The sequence below is a fragment of the Pectinophora gossypiella genome, chromosome 3 (genome assembly GCF_024362695.1).
Source record: "Pectinophora gossypiella chromosome 3, ilPecGoss1.1, whole genome shotgun sequence".
Taxonomy (NCBI): Eukaryota; Metazoa; Arthropoda; class Insecta; order Lepidoptera; family Gelechiidae; genus Pectinophora; species Pectinophora gossypiella.
The window spans coordinates 14,715,861-14,727,917 of NC_065406.1; the positions used below are offsets into that span (position 1 = coordinate 14,715,861).

At 37.3% G+C, this 12,057-nt stretch overlaps 1 protein-coding gene and 1 long non-coding RNA gene across 2 annotated transcripts in view; one reads left to right on the forward strand and one right to left on the reverse strand.

Annotated features, from left to right (window-relative positions):
• Nucleotides 1-12,057, reverse strand: part of LOC126382080 (glypican-6) — a 125,915-nt gene that overhangs the window by 52,206 nt on the left and 61,652 nt on the right. The window lies entirely within an intron of this gene.
• The window catches only part of LOC126382197 (uncharacterized), a 74,963-nt gene continuing 67,835 nt past the window's right edge, over nucleotides 4,930-12,057 (forward strand). The window contains exon 1 of the long non-coding RNA XR_007569041.1: nucleotides 4,930-5,021. This is a non-coding gene — a long non-coding RNA (uncharacterized LOC126382197). The remainder of the gene's footprint in view (nucleotides 5,022-12,057) is intronic.

Genomic DNA, 12,057 nt, shown 5'->3' on the forward strand with positions numbered 1-12,057 from the left:
AATAAAAGAGAAGGTGCAGGTCGTGTCGTATCGGGAGGTGAAGGTTTTGGCGGGAAGAAGAGAGGAATGGCGATTACTCCACCGACAAGAGCTCAGCTCTTAAATAGAGAGAGGAAGAAGTATATACAAATCATAATTATAAATTGTAGACTATAAGGCCGTAAATTGATAAATATACAATTTAATATACCTACTTACGTATACATAGTGTATAAAAGTAAAGGTTTTAGTACCAATAAAATTATGAATAAGTATCTAACTTTATGACAGATTTCACTAGGTATTTTCTAGAAATAACAAGGAGTATAAAACCTAGTGTATGTGATGTGCCGTTCCCGAGAATATTCACAAAGTGGCAATGTTCTTTTTCATATCTGTTTTTCTTTTTTTAAATCGCACTTTCTTGTGCTCTGGGCATATCTACGTAAAGGTTAGGTTAGGTTAGTGCGGATTGATGGTTATTCATCATCATCATCATCATCAGCCATACGACGCCCACTGCTGGGCATAGGCCTCCCCCAAGGATCTCCACGACGATCGGTCCTGCGCTGCCCGCATCCAGCGGCTTCCCGCGACGATGTGATGGTTATTAACGACTACTAATGCAGCCGGGACCAACGGCTTAACGTGCCTTCCGAAGCACGGAGGAGCTCGAGATGAAAACTTTTTTTTGTGGTCACCCATCCTACGACCGGCCTTTGCGAAAGTTGCTCAACAATCGCAGACCGAGCGCGTTTACCGCTGCGCCACCGAGCTCCACATAAAAAAAATATGTTTCAATGTTTGTTTGTTTGTTGTTTAATGTTTGTTGTTGTTTTTGTTTGTGTTGTTTGTTTTTGTTTGTGTTGTGTAAGTAATAAATGTTTCTTTCTTTTTCTTTCACATGACAATAAGTCCAGAGCCAGACTTAAACAAGGTACCGTATGGGTGGATACCTAACAGAAGGCAACAGTAATTGTCAGTACTGTTCAGAGGCGGAGTCCAGGAGTCAACGCCATCCCACTCGCATCATACAGAGTACTGCGGGGCGGAAGGCAAGAGGGAAACCACTGCACTATTTTTCCCTAAAAGTATCATGTAGAATGCTACACCGACAAGAGCGTGGCTCTTAAATTAGCGATGCGATGGGTGAATGCCATACGTACCATCAGTTTCTGCTGAACATTCGAATTTTAATTACTTCTCACACATTGCACAGACTATAAATTAAACAGTGTTGCCATTGATCGTCCCGGAAAGCGGAATGGGTCGTAACGCGCGCGGTCACAGCTGATCGCGCCTTCCGCCGCGCAGGGAAGCGCGCGCATCGTGATAATCTATGCGCAAAAACTGCGAGTACGCTTTCGTTGATCGATTACACTTATTTGTGCTACTTTGTAGTCAATTAGTGGTTATTTCTTTATAAATTCTCTGATTCCTGACATTATAACAAAAAACTTGATGTGTTACCTACATAGTTTTGTTTTTAGTTTAACTTTTTTGTATTACTTCTTAAGGGTTTGGCTGAAAATCAACGTCGTATTGCCTTCCACGTGGGTTGATACGACAGCAGCTGAGCTAGTACTCTAATTAGTTTAAAAATCTTATATTTCAAATATGCTCAAATTTTTACATGAAGAAGTTGTCACGTCACGTCGTGAATATGAAACGTCTTAAACCTAAATAAAGATTTTATCTATCTAGTTTCTTTTTATGTAAGTTAGAGACTTCGCTGTATTGAACGACACTTCCACGGATGTATTTGTGGCGGTTAAGGTATACTGTATTGAGCTACTTACTTATCTAGGTATTAGTCTTTCTTTTGGAGTCGAAAGCATAGTCACTAATTTTCCCACACATTCCGGGAGAGGTAAAGTTGGTAAAGGTGATAATTTCAAAAAACTGATCCGATTTTAAAAGATCATTAAAAAAAGCAATTTTATTTGATTGCAAAAAGGTTTTATTTTATTTGATTAACACCGCCAGTCATGTACCGACAGATCCACGCAGACGAATTGATAGTACTTACCTACACAACCTATCTACACCTAGCTACTCTATTAAATAGCGAAGTAGTATTAATAAGAACAATTTTATAACGCCGGTTAGCTCATTTCATAGCTAACAGCGCTATTTCCCTTATGTTTAATGACCTAACAGTAATTATGTTGGAATTCCATCATGTTGGCTACAATTACGACGCTATTCTATCAATTTTCATAACCAGCATGTAACTCGCAATTTCCTCTCTTCCGCTGTTATATAAACCAACTACTTTTTAAACTAAATTTTCAAAGTGTTTCACGCAGTGCCGGATTCAAGATTTTAATTTAGCTTAGCTTGAAATTATACTGCAGGTAATAGGTGTGGTATCAACGGTGGATTACCAACCCCATCAACCCTGGTGTCAGGGTTATTACTGAGCCGCCATAGGCCCCTGACATGACTCATTCAACGACTACCAACTTACATCAGTAAGTAATAACCGGGACCAACGGCTTAACGTGCCTTCCGAAGCACGGACCATCTTACTTTTTGGCCAATCAGGTGATCAGCCTGTTATGTCCTAACCAAACTAGGGATCATAAAGTGATTTTTGTGATTTGTCCCCACCGGGATTCGAACCCGGGACCTCCGGATCGTGAGCCCAACGCTCAACCACTGGACCACGGAGGTCGTTCAATAACGTTATGATACTTCACTATTCCAATACTGCGAGTAATGGAGTAGGTGTTGGTGTGGTTTGCACCCTTGTGGTTGTGAAGGAAGCCTGTGTTGTGCAGGAGGCAATGTAGTTATAGGTAGCTTCTACAAGGAACTGAATTGATTGTTTAAATGAAGTTCCTTAGTGGAGACCTCGTCTTGGAAAACTTGGGCTAGATGGAGTGACATCTATAAAGGGGCTAGCAGCGGCTAGAGAAGAAAATTCTAAGATTGAGCTCATGCGATGGATGAGGCAGTACAGCAGTGGACGAGCGTAGGCTGATGATGATGATGATAATGATATAAGGCCGCCAGATTGTACTGTATCTATCATCATCTGTGTTAATTTGTTTTGTATGTTGTGTGCAATAAAGTATATTTGATTTGATTTGATTTGATTTGATGATGATAACGTTTGAAAGGGAGTGGTTCAAGAAACAGTATCAACATTTTTCCAGTTCGAAACAGTACAATAAATGTACCTAAATCTAATAACAATTAAGAAATGAACTTACAAAGTTATAAACATAATTTTGTATTGCGTTCGCGTTTCATTACAATCTCATCTGATGGTTGAACATTCTAGGCTATATTAGGCAACCTAGATAGGGAGAGCTGTAGGAAAATGAGAATACTATGGAAGGATCATCATCATCATCAGCCCATCAACGTCCCCACTGCTGGGGCACGGGCCTTCCCTATGGATGGATAGGGAGATCGGGCCTGAAACCATCACGCGGGCCCAGTGCGGATTGATGGTTATTAACGACTGCTAATGCAGCCGAGACCAACGGCTTAACGTGCCTTCCGAAGCACGGAGGAACTCGAGCAGCGTTTACCGCTGCGCCACCGAGCTCCTCCTATGGAAGGATAATGAATGGGAATTTGATTGTTTATGGTATGAAAGGAGGATGGTTAATGAATGGGTCGTAAGGCAGTTTCAAAAAGTAAAAAAGGCGGGTCGACGGTGCAATGTCGGTCGGGTTAGAGGATTTTGTCAAAATATAAGAAGTAAGTAAGTAAAGATATTTAAAATATCCCGTGTTATTTCTATATCCCACAATTTCCCAGTAAAACTACGGCTTTTCACTACGACGTTTAATCCAAGACAAAGCACGCAAGCGTAAGTAGGTATGCAGGTATCAACATAATACTTATTACGAATCTACCCTCTTATACATACACATCACAATGGTAAGTACGCTAACGTTCTAACCTGAATATACAAAAAGATACTCTGCAATTGACAACCTTATAATAGGTACAACTGATGTCATTTTCTCTGAAGCATTAATAAAGTTAATATAAAATTAATTAAGATATAAAATTATAAAATATAATTTAAAATCAAGATATAAAAGTTTTAAAGTTAATAATAAAGAATGCATCATCCATCCATCAACAGATTCCTTTAAAAACTCGATAAATGTGGATGATGTTAAAGTAACAGCGTAAAATACTCGTTTCATCAAAACCGAGTTGCTCCGCTCCCATCGGCGTCGCATTCCCGTCTTTTTTTAACCCGCAGATTCTAAAGGATAAATAAAGGATGCGTCATCGCGAATTCTTTTATAATTAGACGATCTCGTATGTCGGCCAAATTGCCCATATCTTGCCCTTAAGGCGGGATAACACCACATATTCTCACTTCGGAACGAACGAACGAAGATTGATTGTAGAGAAACTGCCTTGAAAGCATTAATTACAGGATTGGGGAAGCGAGAGACTTAATTTATTCCATGTTTTGGTTTTAGTCGGTTTTCTGTTTTAACGCTTCACGCATTTTAGTGAGGTTCTAAAGTTTTCGTTTCGGTATGGTAAGTGTCTAGCGTTTTGCAATTCAAAGTGATAAAGTTTATTTTATAGTTTGAGTTTTGGCAGCGGATAAGCCAATGGCAACATTACGATAGGTTCACAATTTTCCTTTGAACAGTATTAAACAGTAATTAAACAGAAACTTTGTAAAAAAGGTTATTACTTATGAGATTAGTGATCATCTAGAAGATATGAGTGCATGGGATTAGCCGTCTGGGAACTGATATTATACTTTTTCTATGTTTATGTATGTTTGCTTCTATGCTGTTCTGGGAGCAAATAAAAAACATAGAACACGTTAGCTGCTTGTCTTCCCGGGCATGTCGTAAAAACCGACAGAGGGATTGCGTCCTCTAACATAATGGACTGGTGTTATGGGCGATAGGCTGATCCCTTATCACCATAAGGTTCATCATATCCATCTTAGGACTTCGTATCAACAGTGGCTGCAAGTTGTCTTTGATTACTTGTGGCTCTGCCCACCCCATTTGGGATTACGGGCGTGAGTTTATGTATGTATGTATGTATGTTTCTATGTTTATGTGTGTGACCAAAGAGTTATTTCGACGCAAATGTTACATGCTAAACCTTTTATAAGTGCCTACTATTTTTAATTTTGACATTATCAACTATATTAATGTATACAATAAAAAGTTTTTTTATATATCTTCATTTTTATTGCTATCAATTGAATACAGATACGCTATTTTTCATCTTTTCTTTAGCAATAAAGTACGTTTATATTTTATAGTCTACATTCAATTGCGTAAAATTAACGCCTCGTAAAGTTTATTGTAAGTAAAAAGTAAATAGACGCAAAAAGATAGCAAGATGGTAGTGTATAAAATACTACCTCGTAAATTATTTATGAAGCTGTTATAATGTTGAAATCTAACTTATACAACATGTAGACAGCTTAGTTGATTTAAAAAGAAAATCTATAAAAAGTTTAATAGGTGGTGAATAGAATATATAACAGTTCCTTATATATTGCACATGAATTCCAATACTGTAACAAGATTTCAACTCAGTAAATGCGAGTAATGAGTTTTGATTTCCTAGTCAAGATGAATTCGCTGTGCAGTCACGAGTATTAGTAAGTATACACCTTGAAACCATGTCACACTAACTTTTTTGACAAATTAAACCGTAAGACTCATTAAATGTCAAATATGATAGTTCGACAGGGTTCTAAGGTACATGATATTGTTCAACGCAACGCTTAGCCGAAAATGTCGAAGTTAATAGAATAAAAAAATATGGGATTCGTATATAACCGAAACACCTAAGATTGTGATGAATCCAGGGTATGGATAATTTTTAATTAATTGCTCTAGAGCAATAAGGCCGCCCAAATTGTACTGTTTTCATGTGTTATGTCTGATTGTTGAAATTTTAGTTCTGTGCAATAAAGTATATTTGATTTGATTTGATTTGATAATAATGACATCAGTAGGGACTTACTACATAAATTACTTTCTGATCCCTAGTTTGGTTGGGACCCGCTGATCATCTGATTGTCCGAAAGTAAGATGATTCGTGCTTGAAGGGCGCGATAAGGAGTTGGTCCCAGCTGCTATTTACTTAAGAAGCTAGGTATTTAGTCGGATCAGGGGCTTTGGCGGCTCATGGTAACCCTGACACCAGTGTCGACGCAGTTTTTTGTAAATAGTTACTTATTAACAAAATCTGTAATTTAACCTAATTGGCTATAAATATGGTAATTTTAAAATTTAATAATTAAGTACTCCTTTATAATTTATTTTATTATGCTGCATTTTTGTACTATTCCTTTTCATTGTAGTGGGAACTTTGTGGTCTTATTCTAAGGTTTAGATGTAATGTCTAATTGTAATGTAATAGCTGATTGTGTCACAAAAAAATGAAATACCTAAATAAATGCTTGTACTAGACAAACAACTTACACTTTCAAAACACTTCCCAAAAGCGCCCGTGTGGGCTTCCCAAAACCCCTTAAACTTTGCCTTCACACTCATTTCTCACGACATCTCCGACACATTCCGTTCCAAATGTTCTGATAGCATCTAGATGCGGTATCTGCAGTGTAAAGTGTCACACAGAGATCACGCTCCACAGGGCGTTATTGTCATGTTAGTCACGTGCGTATACCTTTGGCAGTGAGCTCTGAGGTTTAGGGATGCGACACTGGGATATTGAAGTAAGTATCCGAAAAAAAAATACCTTGTAAAATGGTAGAAGAATATTACCAAGGAACTAGTTTCATGAGCAGCATGAGGTAGGTCTAACCAGGAAGAAACAATCGAAGATATTTTTTCAGTGTACCCACTTCTTCTTCTTCTATCGTGTGGGTTGTGAGTTTGGAGTACCAAGCTCACAAACCCTGGTGTCAGGGTTACTATTGAGCCGCCAAAGGCCCCTGACATGGCTCATGTAACGACTACTTACTTACATCAGTAAGTAGTAACCGGGACCAACGTACCCACTTAGGTAAGCCTTCCTACTTACAACGGCCGCCGTGGTCCAGTGGTGGAGCGTTCTGCTCACGATCCCGAGATCCCAGGTTCGAATCCCGGTGGGGACAAATCACTTGGTGATCCCTAGTTTGGTCAGGACATTGCAGGCTGATTACCTGATTATCCAGAACTGAGATGATCCGTGCTTCGGAAGGCACGTTAAGCCCTTGGACTACTTACTGCTATAAGTACGTAGTCGTTGCTTAAGTCACGTCAAGGGACTTTGGCGGCTCAATAATAACCCTGACACCAGGGTTGATGAGGTTGGTCATCAATCTTACAACCCACACGACAGAAGAAAGAACGTACGTTTTTATTTTGAATTAAGTACTTGCAAAATGTACTCCTTTCTAACAATGTCTATTATTCAAAAGATCGAAGAAAAACATGTATCAAATCACTGAACATTTGATTTTGACTTGGATATGTAGGTAATTAAATGTTCATGTATTTATATGATTTCCGTATTTATAGCAACAAAATTATCAAACAAAGCAAAAACTACACAACTTTACTAAGTAATTTACGCTTGAAAAGTTTACAACTAAAAAACGGTAAAAATCCGTTAAAAATTCAAAATGTTTTACAATTTATAGCACGCAAGCTTATATCGATTTGTTTCCAACCTAATTTACGCGTTTGACCGCAAAAATACGTGTACTTAAATGTTTTACTTTTTACGGCTACAAATATTAATTCAACAAATCAATTTACTTGAAGTGGAAACTAGACAACATTTAAAACACATAATACCGGATTCTTACCGCATTAAAAAGCAGGTATAAGAGACTCGCTGCGATTTTATAAATGTGTTTTAATTATGATAATAACCGCGTAAACACTTACACAAAATGCGTTATAGACCAATATAAAATTTTGTAAGTTTTTAAATTTCTGCTTATCAAACAACGTGTCACTGGCAGAATTGTGATCACACAAAAATCATTCATCAATAATTGAATTGAATTTCTGTCTAAAATTGTCGTCCCTTTCTTTTTCAGCGGAGAAGAAAATGACAAGTATACCTAACTTAAAATGAAATTAGATGGTGTGTACAGGAATCAGCATCATTATACTAGTAAACAACGTACTTACTAGTAAAGATACCATAATATAATGAATTTACTGCTCATAATCATCTCCCTAGCATTATTCGGTTTTCATGGCGTCCGCTTACCTAATCTTAAGATTTGAAAGGTCCGGTTTATACAGAAGCGACTGCCTGTCTGACCTTCCAACCCGCAAAGCGAAAACCAGCCCAATACAGTTTAAGTCACATACCTCCGAAAATGCATTTCTCGGGTTCCTCAGGATGATACTGAATGAATGAAATTACTGCTAGTAACGGATAATATCCGAACAATGTCTACCCTAGCAGTGTCCTCATCATTATGCAAGCGATGGCACTTTCCGGGAGACGTTTTCAATGCGTTGTAATGTTTTAGAAGTGATTAGTTAGTTGGATTTTGTAGTTATTTCACTACTGTACCAGCTTTAATAGGGCCTCAGTTGGAATGTCAATTTTGTTAGACAAATTTAATTTATATTCTAGTATATTAAAGGGTGTACTTACGGTGTATTGTAGTTATAAGGATATTCAGCACGTGCTTAAAATGGGAAGCGGTTTCCAGCTTTATTCTACTATTTCCTTTTTTTGTATAAGTATAAAATACAATTACTTACTCCAAAAAATTGCGTTTTTCTGTAAAAAAAATAAGGATCCGATTTTGCTGACCAGTTTTGGTAAATCGGGAAATCTTAAGTGATAAGGCCGCCATTTGCCATGTACTATTTGTGTCACTTTTGTTACTTTGATTTTATTTTGATGCAATAAATAAGTGACATAGTAACAAATACTGAGTTGGATGATTCAGACCATGATTCTGAGTTGTCTAACACCCTGTATGAGTCTGCAAAAATATCTGTCTACCTATAGGTGGTGAAGCCCTCGGTAATAACTAGGTAGTGTATAAGAGCACAGATGAAATCCTAGCACTAGCAGTTGTTCTCATTTTATTACACTGCACAACAGCATTTCTGATGATTGGGTTCCGATACATGATATAAAGTCAATTTTTAAAGACAATTTAAAATCTGTGACTAAAATTTCTCTATCAGCTCTAGTTAAAAAAATATGGCATATGGGTCCTTTAACAATAAAACACAATATTTTAAAGATGATCCTACTTTATTTCGTAATTAATTTGAAAAAACTTTAATTTTTTGGACTTCCTTGCTGAAGATGAAGCCAGAGAGGCGTTCTGGATGCTCCAACAATAGTCAGCCATCATGTGCGCGTTTCAGTAGCCTTGATAGCGTTCCTCCATCGTACGAAGGTCCTGGTGGAATCGTTCGCCCTGTTCTTCACTTAGATCCCCAAGATTGGCAGGAAAATAGTCCAGGTGGTTGTGAAGAAAGTGTTACTTGATGCTCATGTTACATCCAAGCCTTTGAAAGTTAGTCATTAATTGTTCAATATGTTGAGAGTAATCTGAACTTTTCTTGTTTCCTAAAAAATTTTGGACAACCCAAACAAACTCATTTCATGCGTTTTTCTCATTTTCTGTCATAATATCCGTAAAATTTGAGTCATTTATTAATGATCTTATCTGAGACCGATCAAAATTGCCTGGTTTTATCTTCTCTGCACGCGATTTCGCCTCAAAATCCATGGGCTCCTGTGGTGAAGCATCAGCTTGAGGTTCAGGTGGCATCTTAGGGCTCAAGATACGTCTACACGCCGTCCGAATACATGGATATTCCCATTTTTTATGATTTTTTCGGTTAATGCCAGTTATGTTCACCAAACAAAAATAGCAGTCGTCCAAGTGGTTTACGGGTTTGTCCCAGATTATAGCACTTTCGTACCTAAATCTGTTTCTTTTCTTATTTGTCCACAAACGTATAAACTCAACGCACGTTTTACATACCTTTTGCGGAATCCAAGGCTTTTTTTTTAATTCATAGGGTGTTCAAAGTAATTTTTCTAAGCCTCATTAACGAACGCTGTCACATTTAAACGGTATTCTTTAAACATAATACTCTCCGCAAATAAAGCAAAAATGATTTAGATCATTTATATACACTCGAGTTGATGATGCCATTTCAAATTGTATTAAAATATTAATATTTTTTTTATTTTGTGCAAATTAAGACTGAAACTTGGCGAATTTTGAGTGAATGCTATAAATCGTAAACAAGAGCTGTTACAAAAAAAATGAGAGTATATTTAGAATCAGCGACATCAAATTAACAAACATCATGCATCAAAAGTCAATCATCAGGCAAAAATTGCAATTTTGTTGTCCAGTGTTATCTATTGTTCCACTGTTCAGACAGGAACATGTCTATATTTCACGTTTTATGATCCTGTTGGCGAGTCTTAAATATCAGTGTTTTTAGTCGTTCTGGCATTTGTCTGCACAGGAGGTTTTAATAATGCTTCCTGCCGAGAAAGCAGGATATCGTTGTTTGCAATTTTCTGCAAACTTATATTAAGATACTTCGTTTAACTAAAAACAAAAGTCGTTCTTATATGTTTTAGCTTAAGATCGTAATGCTTGAAGCTACATGAATACAAATAAGTAACCCATAAAAATGTAGAGCATAAATGCATAAAAATGTGTAGCGACACCTAGAGCGGCCATCGACTTTTAAAAAGATCGTATACTTAGATATGTAGTAACTACTTCCTAATCTGTGCTATAGAGTCTCGGTATAAATGCAACTCTCTGCGAAAATCAATTCAATGTACCTACGTATAAATAAGTACCTATAGTTAAAACAACAAAAGAGGATCAGATTATACCCGCATCCTTTTTCGATCTCTAAATCTCAATAGTGTCAAAATGTCACCCTTTTGAACGTAAGTACGTCGTTCGAACTTCGAACCCGTTGGCGCAAGCAATAGGAAACGGAAGCGTCAATCGGCGCCATTACCGCGCCGAAACAGGAGCGGAACTACCGCCATCTGTTGCTGAAATCTGGTTTGAATTTTACAATTATCATGAAATGAAAACCAATACAATTTATCATCGATGGCGTCGTCCACGTTTCCTAATCTATGAATTATTCTACCTTAAATTATCTACCTTAATTTTGATGGGAAACGGACGAGAAAGATGCCATAATAGAAGAAAGGTTCTTTGTTAATACTTAATACTGGTAACAAATGTTTAATGTTTAAGTACATACTTATTTATCTACTTTTTTTCAACTTCCATCAAAAGTTAAGTATAGGACTCACTTATATTTGGGAAACCACTGCCCTATTTTTCCCTAAAAAGTATCATGGAGAATGCTACACTGACAAGAGCGTGGCTCTTAAAGTAATGATGACGATGAAGTAATAATGAACACCAGAGAAAAACAACTGATAAAGATACATTTCCAACAAAATGTCGACAGCGGTTTCTTGTGAGAACTTCAGAACTTTGAAAATGAAAATAGACTTTATTTACAAAGTTGTTGTTTAAACGAAAACTTTGGAGATAAGTAATTTAAGTCGTACTCTGGAGATAAGAAATGTGACCACAAATGTTTTATACTTTGAGGTATTCTTTACACGATGAATAAATGTTTGTTTTGTTTTACGTTCTTGGTCCCAATACACTAGCGTCAAATACAACGGTAAAATAAAAAAATAATAAAAAATACAACTCTCCGCCCCGCACCAATTCGTATCGGGCATCGATCTCACCCCCTCTGGGTCTTACTTTAGTCTTAAATGTCCGTAATCCAATGAGAAGTAAGGAGTAAGAGGAAAAGCGCGCGACTGTGTGTATGTTTGTCTCAGTCGCACTTACGCGTTAGGCGTTACACGGAGTATCCGGGGTGTGCTTTCATGTATAAATTAGTTCGATTTACGTTAATATTGGCCCCGATTCTTGCAGACACCGCCTAATTTTATTTTAAGTTATATCCGTCATTTTCATATCCGTCGAAAAGGAAAGGGACGGATAATTCACAGCTCTTAATTTTAGGAAGAATGAGTAAATGAATGAATAACCCGGGCGAATCAAAAAGGTACGTCGCTGGTATGCAATCCGTTTGACGTGCTGTCTAC